Genomic DNA, 12,671 nt, shown 5'->3' on the forward strand with positions numbered 1-12,671 from the left:
CTATCTGAAAGTGTTGGAAGAGTTGTTTAATAATCTATACAGTTTATTATTTTCTTTTTATGGAGGGAGAAAAAGGCTTCCAGTGGTATTGGGTTGGAGCAGCTCTGCTGTGTTGCAGCTTGACATGGCTTTGGAGTTGTTTGTTCATTGCTGGATGATTAGATAAATCAGTGAAAGGCAGAATACAGGAAAAGGGATCAGAGATGTAGTTGGGAGAATCAGATTTCTAGAATGCTCCATGCAAGTTAGTACTGCCCCAATCCTGGAAGAGCTCCTCTTCTTCAACAGACATTTATTAAGCACAGAATAGCAGGCAGTTTTGGTCAAACTCTGCAGGGAGACTGCCTGTTCCAGTTCTTGTGAGGTGTCCAGCAAAGGGTTTTGCCCTAAGAGAGAAGAGAAGGCAGGTGGCACGCCAGGTTCTTTCATTGGGATCTATAGTAGAGAAATCCATTTTATTCTGTAACCAGAAGGAGCACATTATTACCACAGTCAGAGGAAAACTGTTTCATCCTGAGAGAAACCACAAAACATAAGAACGTCTTGTATAACATTAAGCCCTAACATAAAGGAAACCTTGAATTCGTCCTGTCTTATTGTTTTATTTTTGTCTTAGAGTTTTCTCTTTGGCAGGAGTTGTACAAGATCAGTGTCTGTAAGACACTCTTGTTAGTCACTGCAGTGTTTAGGGTCAGGGAAAGGCAGCCTTTGGATAGGTTGTACAGTGAGGGACTGTTTTGCCCAGAACATTTGTCATGAGTCTTAACCCTGATTCCTAGGTAATTAGGGGAGATGGATCCTAAAGGTCAAAGATATAGGCACCTCTCTCATTTTTCTTTAACTTTGTATTATGAAAATTTTCAAACCTATGCAAAAGGAGATACTGTTATGATGAATCCACATGCACCCATCATCTAGCTTCCATTCCTTCTCAGCAGAAGGCCTCACATAGAATTTAGATTTATTTGTTAAAAATTGAAAATATGAAACAATTTTTTTATTGTGACTTTCTTAAACTATAAAGCTTTTGGCTTGGCCACAAAGTTCCTTTTTTTTTTTCCGTAAAATGGCTCTTAGTTGTCTTGAACTTCATTAGAAATAATTTGTTCGATTGTATTGTGATAGCTGTCATAGTAGCATGCATTTAAAATATCTTACCAAAATTGGTGAAATTTTGTGTAGCCATTTTAATATTGAAGATGAAAGAAAATACATAACACTTTCAGCATATTTTGCTTTGTTATTTCAAGAAAGATAAAAATGCAACTAAAATGAAAAGAATTGCAGTATATGGAGAAGGTACTGTGACTGATGGAATGTGTCAAAAGTGGTCTGTGAAGTTTTGTGCTGGAGATTTCTCACTGGTCAATGCTCCATGGTTGGTTAGACCAGTCGAAGTGGATAGTGATCAAATCAAGACAGTGATTGAGGACAGTCAGTGTTCTACCATGCAGGAGAGAGCTGACATACTCAAATTATCCAAATCAATGAAGTTATTGGTGAAAATGAAAAATGTGTCTTTTATTGTATGGAAAAAACAGACTTTTCGCCAACCCAATCCATGTGCTTCTGAAAATATCATAATACAGACGTGTATGAAGGATAAGGTTAAAGGCCTGTTCACCATAATAAAAACACACCTGCACACAAATATTGCATGTAAGTTTTTGCAAGAAACAATAAGATCAAACTATACATACTCTTCTCCAGCTTGCTGTGGGTTTTTTTTTGTTGTTGTTTACTTCAAAAGTTTTTTCAACTTTCTGCAGAAAAAGGAAGCTGGAATTTTGATGGCAAATGATCAATTTAGGGGGTAATACCACCTTAATATTAAGTGCTGTGTTTCATGAACAGTGTCTTTTTAGGTCTTCTTTCAACTGTATTATATAGTTTTTAGTGTACAAGATTTGCATTTCTTTTATGTTAAATTTACTCATAAGCATTTTTTTTGGTGTTACTGTAATGGAATTGTTAATTTTATTTTTGATTGTTTATTGCTTGTGTATTCATTATTACTAATTATGCAAATGGCACAGATCAGTATATAACTAATTTACCCAATTACCTATTGATGGATTTTTAGAATTATTTTTAATGGTTTCTTTTACAAAATAATGCTGTGGTAACCATTGTTGTATTGTTAATGTTTCTGAAGTAGATTACTGGAGATGAACTGCTGGGTCAAAGTTTATACATATTAAAAACTTTGTAGATAGCAAATTACATGCCAAAATGCTGTTATCATTTACAGTTATCAAGCTTGCAAGGAGCTCATGTCTGTTTCTTGGATCTCTTCAAAAACGAAGGGGATTATGAATCTTTTAAAATCCCTATTTTAAAGGATATCTTTGATATAACGTATCTCAATCTAATAGGGTATAAATGGTGTATCATTACCTTGATTTGTAATTCTTTGGGTATAAATAGGATTAAGCAACTTTTAATTTTTATTGGTGTGTTATAGAATAAGTTGTCTATCAGATATCTTTTGCCCATTTAATAAAATTTATTGTTTTCTTAAGTACATGTAGATTTTTAAAATATTATATATATAATTTTTCACTATACATTTAACTGATATTTTTTGCCCAGTTTGTTTCCTTTTTTACTTGTTTTTACCTCCTGCGTTCCTCCTTTAGGAATGTGACATTTATTTGTGCCTTCTTTATGCCCATTAGTAAAACTTTTATAGCTACCTTTATGCAAGTCTTAATGTTCAGTCCTAATTATTATTTATTTATTTTTGCTGGATTTGTACATTTGATTTTTTTTCACATTAAACCATTCCTGGTTCTAATTGAGGTAATGAAAAGGTGTACAATTTTCTATATTTGTATAACATTTGATCACTTATTCTCTTGTCAGTTCTAATTTTCAGGTGATTCTCTTGGATTTTTGTAGTAATTTGCAATTATTACTTGAAAATAATAATGGCTTATTGTTTAGTTCCATCATCTCTTTTTTTCTCTATTTTTATTGTATGGCTAAGGCATGTCAGAATGGTAATCAGAATATCCCATACCCCATTCTATTCCTGACTGATGGAATGCTGCAAGGGTTTTCAGTATGGTGTGCTGTTGGTTTCTAATAGGAGACTTTTCATTTGTTGAAAGATGTTTCATACAATTCTTTAGTTGCTAATAGATAATACTCATAATCATCATAATAAAAAGCAGAAATGAGTTAATGTTTTTCTTTCTTTTTCTTCCTTACAGTGAGCATTTTTATCTTGGTGCTGTCTTATTCTTTGTTATCTCATTTTACTTTCCTGGGATTCTCCCTTTCCTTAATACCTCTTGCTATACTTTACTATTCATAATTTTCTTTCTTCCATTACTCAGAAAAAGCCAGGGCAGTGTAATCCATTTACTTTACACATATTTTGGGTGCTTATGGTAAGGAAGGCACTTAAATTTCTTAATGGACAATTATAATATTTCATCTGTAATAAGATTTCTGGAGATTGATTGCAAATGGCATCAGCATACTTCAGCACCTGACACCTCCCTCATTTCCAAGCAAAATAACTTTCTTTCAAAACTGGATTAAGACACTGAATTTAGTTAGTTCCATGTGTTTCTGTCTGCCACATCTCACTGGGCAGTCCTTGAGTGATCAGGCTTTGGCCACCACATTCTAGCATACTCTCACATTGTTCTCACAAGTCCTGCTCTGCCACCCTTTCCATGGTAAGCAAGATTCTACTTTCTGTTTCCAAGAATTTACCTATTCTAGGCACCTCATATAAGAGTAATCATGTAGTATGTGTCTTTTTGTGTCTATCTTATTTAACTTAGGCTAAAGTTTGCAAATACTCCCGAACTTGATTTTTACCTAGAAATGAAGCAGGGGAGGAGGGCCATACTCTGCCAGGTAGTCCTTGGCCATAATTACATCCCTTGGGCCCAAAGTTTTTTGCATAGATTCTTTTACAGTGCATTTTACCTTCTTTCTCAGAGTTATTGATTCAAGACTTCCCACACTTGGCATATCAGAAGCGGTTTTTGTGCCAGGGCTTCCCCACTTCAGTGATCTTCTCAGCAGTATACCTGGAATCCCCACATCTGGAACACTTCTCAGTACCTCTGTATTTCTGAGCAAATTTAGAAGTGTTTGGATTTGTTGTAGGTGTATGAGGTGGAACACTCTTGCTTGATGCCAAGCCTCTTACTCTGGTGTGTGTTGAGTGTGCTAGTGCCCTCTCCATAACTGTAGCCTTTAAAAAAATGTTTGTTTTGATTGATTGATTTTAGAGAAACAAAGAGACATTGATTTCTTGTTCTCCATGCAATAAATGCATGGATGCATGGATGCATTTATTGGTTGTTGCCTGTATGTACCCTGACCAGGGAGGAACCCAAAAACTTGACATTTTGGGGGTGATGCTCTAACCAACTGAGCTACTTGGCCAGGGCCATAACTGTAGCTATTTGGTCCATGCTTCATTCTGTAGAAAGATTTGCAGTAGATCTTCTTGTCATGAATTGTCACAGTTGTGCTATCTAAATTTTTCCTGCAAACCATGTACAGAAAGGACCAGTGGTAGAAGCTGCTTCTGTCACACTGTACCTCTTCTGCATGGTACACATAGTACACAGTCCTCCAACAGGACTCATATTTGTTTCCACCTCTGCTTTTTGTGGCAAGACCGTGTACCCCTAGAGGAGCTAGCATGTCTTGAGGGAGTCCAGGGAATCCAGGAGAGGCAACCAGGTGAGTGCTGGCACTTTTAAAGAGTTGGTAACTTTTTGAGGTTCCATAGCACCATGTTTTGAACCTAAGCTATTTTTTTTAATCCTTATTGGAGGATATGTATATTGATTTTGGGATGAGGGGAGAGAAAGAGAAACATCAATAAACATTGATCAGTTGCCTCCCATTGGCACCCCAACCAGGGATGGAACCCTCAACCTAGGTATGTGTCCTGACTGGGAATCAAACCCCCAAGTTTTTGGTGTATAGGACAGCATTCCAACCAACAGAGCCACCCAGCCAGGGTGGAACCCAAGTTTCTTTTCTGTTTAATTAAAAACAATTTTTTAAATATATTTTATTGATTATGCTATTACAGTTGTCCCATTTCCCCCCTTCATTCCCCTCCACCCTGCATACCCTCTCTCACCCACATTCCCCCCTTTAGTTCATGTCCATGTGTCATAAGTTCTTTAGCTTCTATATTTCCCATACTATTCTTACCACCCCCCGTGTCTATTTTTTTACCTACCATCTATGCTACTTATTCTCCATACCTTTTCCCCCCTCTGCTCATCCCACTCCCCTGTTGCTAACCCTTCATTTGATCTCCATTTCTGTGGTCTGTTCCTGTCCTAGTTGATTGCTTAGTTTCTTTTTGCTTTTGTTTTGTTTTAGGTGTGGTTGTTAATAATTGTGAGTTTGCTGTCATTTTACTATACATGTTTTTTATCTTCTTTTTCTCAGATAAGTCCCTTTACCATTTCATATAATAAGGGCTTGGTGATGATGAACTCTTTTAACTTGACCTTATCTGAGAAGTACTTTACCTGTCCTTCCATTCTAAAGGAAAGCTTTGCTGGATAGAGCAATCTGGGATGTAGGTCCTTGTCTTTCCTGACTTGGAATACTTCCTTCCAGCCCCTTCTTGCCTGTAAGGTCTCTTTTGAGAAATCAGCTGACAGTCTGATGGGAACTCCTTTGTAGGTGACTGTCTCCTTACTTCTTGCTGCTTCTAGGATTCTCTCCTTCATTTTGACCTTGGCTAATGTAATTCTGATGTGCCTTGGTGTGTTCCTCCTTGGGTCCAACTTCTTTGGGACTCTCTGAGCTTCCTGGACTTCCTGGAAGTCTATTTCCTTTGCCAGAATGCGCAAGGTCTCCTTTATTATTTGTTCAAATAAGTTTTCCACTTGTTGCTCTTCCTCTTTCCCTTCTGGTACCCCTATAATTCGGATGTTGGAACGTTTAAAGTATTATGTACCATATCATTTCATTTATTATGTGGAATCTAACAAACAGAAACAAACTCAGATACAGAGGTCAGACTGATGGTTGCCAGATGCGAGGGGCATTGGAAGAATGAGTGATGAAGGGCAGGGATTTAAAAAGTACAAATTGGCAGTTACAAAATAGTCATGGGATGTAAAATATAGCACAAAAAATACAGTCAGTGATATGGTATTATATACCATATGGTATTCGCCTTTCTCTGTCGTACTTATTTCACTTAGCATAATATGAGCCCCAGTTTTATCTGACTGCAAAACATATTCTCTGTCCGTTACTATTGACCCCACCCCCAAATACTGGGTTTCTGAAGATTGAGCATTCTCTTGGGCTTGTCTTGAGCTTTGCGGTTTGCACTTCTCACCAGGCATGGCTCATACCTTGTCTACTTCCCTCACAGTGGCTGAAATCTTTCTCCTGAGTTCAGATGCAGATGAAAGATGGCCAGTGGGTACTCAGCAGTAATTTCGCTGATTGGGACAGTTAAGTGATTGATTTTTTTCATAAAATATTTTTAGGCTACTGAGGCTGTTTTGAAAGCTTCATAAGATCATTCCTAAGAAACATTCTGAGCAGAGTGTGACAGAATTTGGCTATCTCTGAACTTTTTCATAAATTGGAGTCTAACTGGGAAAATAGCTTTTTAACTGTCACTTATTCCTAATTGACAATGAGATGCTTCCGAGGAGGTAGGAGCCTGGAGGATTTCATCCTTTTTTAATTTAATTTTAATTTTTTTTGTTTTTATTTTAAGGGAGGGAGGGAGAGAGAGAGAAAGAAAGAGAGAGAGGGAGGGAGAGAGAACGTTGATTTGTTGGTTGATTTTTGTACGTGCCCTGATCATGAATTAAACCCACAACCTTGGCATATTGGGATAACAGTCCGACCAACTGAGATACCCAGCCAGGGCCCCGGAGGATTTCTTCTTTCTGTTCTGTTGTTTCCTCATTTCCCACTAGGGTGAGGCAAAGCTCTTCACAGGTGATACTGCTTTCCCTTTTTAGGTAGTGGGCTTCATGGTGGGGGTGGGACAGGCTGTTGGGCTACAGTGAGGATATATTATAGCACCTCTTAAATTGATTTTCAGTTTATTTAAAAGTATTTGCATATATTTTATAATTTTACAGTATAGCTGCATAATAGTAGATTATATGATTATAAATAAATATACATGTTAGGTATTCTAATAGGGATGTGCAATCAAAAACAGTTTAGAGGTCACTGCTTTCAACTATCAACTAAGTGATAGCAGGCACAAACAGAATTTATCATCTGAGCTGCCAGCCAGGCAGGAGCAGGTTCTCTGACGTGCTCTTGAGAAAGGTAGAAGTCTAGGGCAAAGTTCAGCAGCTGGTATTGACAGCATTTGCAGTGAGTACCCTTGCAGAACCTGTGAATGAAGGACAGAATTCAGAGCACAGGGATTCAGGCCCTTCGATAGCACTTAGTTTTAGTTTTGTAGATGGGGGCCCAGAGAGAAGTACTTGCCAACAGTTCTTTGTTGCTAGAACTGGAACCCAGGTCTCATGATCTAGTAGTTCAGGGCTTCTTAGGTGGTACCACTACTTTTGTGATGTTTTAGTTTTATTAGTTTCAGCTGTTTTTTCTGGCCCCATTTTTTAGCATAAGGATGTATAGAAAGAGTGAGTTATGCCAGAAGTTATTCTTTCATTTTCAACCTAATTTTTTAGGAATTTGGGGAAAGACATTTTTCCAAGTGAGCAGTAAGGCATATCAATGGCATTCATTTATTTATTTGACAAGTAAGGTTCTAGACTCTAGCAATGGTTAATTAGATGCTTATATTCTATGTGGGCAAAATAACCCCTAATCAAGTTAATTGAGTGAATTTTATATTAATAGAATATTAGAAAGTGATTAGTGCTGTGGAAAAAGACAGAGTGGTTGGAGGGAATATGTGTATGTACATGCCCATGATACTCAATAGGGTGGCTGGAGTGGGTCTGGCTGAGAAGATAACATTTAAACAAAGACTTGAATGAGGTGTTGGGACAAGCTAGGTGGATGAATATTTTGGGGAGAGCATTCCAGGCAGAGAGAGAGCATCAGGTGTAAAGAGGAGAGCATGCCTGGATGTTTGAGGAACCAGGTGGGAGGCTACTGAAGGGAGAGGGGCAGGACTGAGTTCAGAGAGGGAATGCGAGGTGAGGTGGGCGGGGCTTATAGGCCATTGTAAAGACCAGCTCTTACTTACGCAAGATGGGAGCCATTGGAGCGTTCTCAGTGAAGTGACATGACATGACATAACTCACCTTTTTAAAAAAAGGACGTCCTAGGTGTATGATGAAAATACACAGAAGAAGTAAAGGGAGGAAACAAGGACACAAATAGGATAAAGCGATAGTGTCTTTGATGGCAGTCGTACTTAGGATTGTTAGAATGCTTAGTTCATGTTATTTACATCATTATCCATCTCTCTTATCCAGCCTCCCTCCATCCACCTTTTCCAAATTTGCTAGCATAAAGTTATGGTTGATGCTGATGATACAGAGATGAGTAAGATACGAACCCACCTTAAGGAAGCTTACAGTCTAGACTCTAGACACTAGAGAAAGAGATGGTTTAAAAAAGCAGAAGGCACAACTGAATTTTTGACTGCTAGAAGAACAGTGTGTAGTGGGTATGCTGGAAATAAATAGCTTTCTGTCTTGGGCTAGTGGATATAGAGGGGAGGGCACTAGAGTTGATGATGCTTGAAGTGAGCCTTGAAAGAGGAACAAGAGGGAAAGCAAAATGTTTCAGGCAGGGAAGCATGTAAGTAATAGGACAGCACATTCAGGAAAACTATGGTTTGATTGCAGACATCGGCCCGCAGTGTCTGCGTCGTTATGGATGAAATGAGACATTCACATGGACTGCCGAGTCCAGTGGAGAAAAAGGGACAGCATGGCTTTTCTCTCAAGGGGAGCAAAAGCCTTGGCCTCCGCCAAGACAGGCCTTTATTGGGTTTCTCTGCCCATTACGTTATGGTCCTCATTTGCTATACACAGGTTCGCTTTAGGTGGTTACCTTTTACAGAAAACAAAGGAGCCAATGCAGCTAATCACATCACAGAAGAGGGATATTTGCAAATGAAAAGGTAAAAGTGGTTGAACCAGTTACACTCATCCTTGGAAGGTTTAGCATAGATTTTAGGAAGTTACTTTGCAGTAAATGTCCTCAATTCAGGGTGAGGGACTTTTAACAAAAAGCAAGACTTGTAGTGGCCTAGGTACGTGGCAGGCCTGATTCCCCACGGGAGAACCTATCCGTGGGCGTGGGTCCTGTGCATCTCTGAGTGGGAGCTGGGCCCACGCCATGCAGAACGGTCTCCTACAATGGTTTGTGTTCACTGTGAGCTCTTGGCTGTATTGCTCTCCAGTCACAACTCCTGAGCCCTGGCTTTGCTTCCTTCTACAACAGGAATAATTCTAGATAGATAAATAGGTAACAAATACCTGCCTCTGGCAGGTATAATTAATTCTTCTATGATTCATTCACCAGAAAGATCAGAGAAGAGTTCTTGTAAGCTTAGTAACTGATTTTTTTACAGCATTATTGAAGTCTAATTTGCATACCATAAAATTTACTCATTAAGTGTACAATTTAATTATTTTTAGTAAATTTCGAGTTGTATGACTGTCACCACAATCCAATTTTAGAACATTTCTCTATCACTGAAAAGATGCCATCAGTTCCCATTCCCACCCCTAGCTATTAGACAACCATTTGTTTAAATGGAACCATACTAATTTATAGTGTTTTGTGTTTGATTTCTTTTACTTAGCATCATGTTTCCAAGGTTTATCTGTCTCGTAGCATGCATCAGTAGTTTGTTCCTCTTTATTGTTGAATGGTACTTAATGGTATTGATAGACTACATTTTATCTGTTCATGAGTTGACGGATTTTTGGACGATTGCCACTTTTTGGCTATTGTGAATAATGTCCACTTTTTGCCAGAAGTGCAGCTATTGGGCATGTTGTTCTCTAGGGTAAGCACACATATGAGAGTGATTTTTGACTTTGCAATTGTCAATATAAACTTAATGTTTCAGTTTACCTTTTGTAAGACTAATGGTTTAGTGAATATTATTTGAACCACTTAATAGCCAAGTGACCTTGCCCAGTTGCCCAGTTCCTTATCTGTACAGTAGGGATATTTATAGCTGTGGTATTTGGCTCAAGATGTTATAAGGATTAAATGAGATAATAGTGAGAATATATGTAAGATAAAAGTTAATTACCAGCATTGCTACCTCTGGGGAAGTGGGTGGGATGAGGAAGGCTGTATACATGGAATTGCCCTTCTCTGAGTAGTTTGGTCTTTGGAGAGATTGATGGTTTGCAGGTATAAGAGTGAGAGAGAAGTACAGGCCTTAGGCCGAGGGGGAATCAGAGCTGGAAGAGCTCCTGGACTGGGCTAGCAGGGAAAGGTCTATTGGAGGATTAGGACCTGGACTGTGGAGAATGGGAGTAAGGAGACTTAGGGCAGGGGGAAGAGCTATAAGCCCTGCTTACTGGCTGTAGTTGCTGAAAAAGAGAACTGGGTGGTCAGCTTGGAAGCATAGTAAGAAGAATTTTGAAAGACCATGTGGGAAACTTGAATCTTTGCCAATTCCTTGGACAACTGTGAATGGTTTGGTGCCTGATCTCATGTTTGAGCTGCATCAAGATGAGAATGCACAGTTTTAGGGATCATTGGCTGGATTTGACCCACAATGTGTTTCCTCTGTACTCCTCAGTTCTTTAAAATTTATTCAGTGAACTGTCAGTGTTTAAAGTCTGGAGATCTGGCCACTCTCACCTTCATTCCCACATGGTGTTAAGTGACCAGAGCTTTAAGATGTATCCAGGTTTCCATGGTCCTGTGCTCCTGGCATACTGCTGACCTCATTTCTATAACCAGTGAGTCTGCAACCACTGGTCTGGAGCTCTGCTGTCCAACATGGTAGTCACAAGTCTCATGTGGTTAAATTCAATGTAAAGTTCTGCTTATCATTCACACTAGCCATATTTCAGTTACTTGGTGGTAGCTACTCGTAGCTAGTGCCAACTGTATTGAACAGTGCAGATGTAGCACATTTCTCTCATTGCTGAAAGCTGTGTTGGACTGGTATAGACTGTTGTTTTCTTTTTCTGTTTTAAGGGAGGCCAGAACATTCTCTTAAAAATTTAAACAAAAATTTCAGTTACAGTTGGCAAAAATTTTATATTAGTTTTAGCTCTATTAGTTTTAGCATAGTGATGAAACATTTATATGATTTACAAAGTGATTGCTTTAGTAAGTCTACTCACCTAACACCATACATAGTTATCACAATATTATTGACTGTGCTCCCTATGCTGTACTTCACATCCCTGTGACTGTTTCTATAACTGGCAATTGGTACCTCTTCGTCCCTTTACCTTTTCATTCATCCTCTCAACCTCCCTCCCATCTGACAACCATCCGTTTGTTCTTTGCATCTGAGTTTGTTTCCGTTTTGTGTATTCATTTATTTTGGTTTTTAGATTCCACAAATAAGTGAATGATATACTTCATGACTCTCTCTCTCTCTGACTTAACCTCACTTACCATAATGCCCTCTGGGTCCATTCATGTTATTGTTGTTGGCAAGATTTCATTCTCTTTTATGCCTGAGTAGTATTCCACTGTGTGTGTGTGTGTGTGTGTGTGTGTGTGTGTGTGTATGCATGCATTTGTCTGTTGGTGAACACCTTAGGTTGCTTGGTCTAGCTCTTTAAGCAAAAGTTACTGAACTGCTTCCTCTTAGTAACCTTTAAGCAAAGGTTACTGAACTACTTCCACTGTATTCAAATCTTGCCTCCTAGCCTTGCTTGACCTGTTGTTACTCACATGTAAAATGAGGTGGTTTGATGGTATGATGATCCTAAGTTCTTTTTTAACAGTAAAATCTTTGTATGTGGGCAACAACAGGTAGCAAGCCTGTAACTGTGTTAGTCCCATTAATCTAATATTCATTATTTATATTTTTACAGACTTTTGTGCCTCATAAACTGTATCTGGAGGCTATTTCAGAAGAGGAATTTAAAAAGCAGGTTGCCCAGTGGTATTATTATTGGAATGAGTATCCCAAGACTCATTTGGTGACTACTTTGAAGGATACATTTGGGTGAATTTGGATAAGAACCCCCGTCTCAGTCTCTGCTTCCAAGAAGCACCACATTGCAGATTGCCCTGACCTGCTGCAGGCCCACTTCGGGTCCAAATCCACCCTGGGTTGAGGCTGCTTGAAGAGTTCTCCCATCCCACATGTGAATACTCAAAGTCACCGCCTTTATCACACATTTTTTGGTGTCTGTGTTGTGCTCTTGTTCTTAGGATTGAAAGTGAGTGTAGTGTTGAATGATAATAATTTCCTCCATCTTTAACAAGGTTGCAATTTAGTCTTTTTTCTAATTTTTAGTTTTTTCTTTTATCATTTTTAATTTTCAGTCATAGTTAACATAATTATTACATTAGTTTCAGGTGTATACCACAATGATTAGACATTTTATAACTTAATAAGTGATCATCCCAATAAATCTCACATCTGTCTGACACCATATATAATTATTGGACTATTACTGTTTTCTCTATGCTATGTCTTACATCCCAATGACCATTCTGTAACAACCAGTCTGTACTTCTTAATCCCTTCATTTCTGCACATCCTCCCAACCCCC

The 12,671-nt window shown here is 38.5% G+C and overlaps 1 protein-coding gene and 1 pseudogene across 31 annotated transcripts in view; one reads left to right on the top strand and one right to left on the bottom strand.

The window, feature by feature from the left end:
* The window catches only part of CLASP1 (cytoplasmic linker associated protein 1), a 286,688-nt gene that overhangs the window by 74,562 nt on the left and 199,455 nt on the right, over positions 1 to 12,671 (top strand). The gene's annotated exons all lie outside the window — the stretch shown is intronic.
* Positions 3,794 to 4,674, bottom strand: LOC123810469 (annotated as a pseudogene).

Source organism: Phyllostomus hastatus, unplaced genomic scaffold (genome assembly GCF_019186645.2).
Source record: "Phyllostomus hastatus isolate PE091 unplaced genomic scaffold, TTU_PhHast_1.1 phas_scaffold_60, whole genome shotgun sequence".
Taxonomy (NCBI): Eukaryota; Metazoa; Chordata; class Mammalia; order Chiroptera; family Phyllostomidae; genus Phyllostomus; species Phyllostomus hastatus.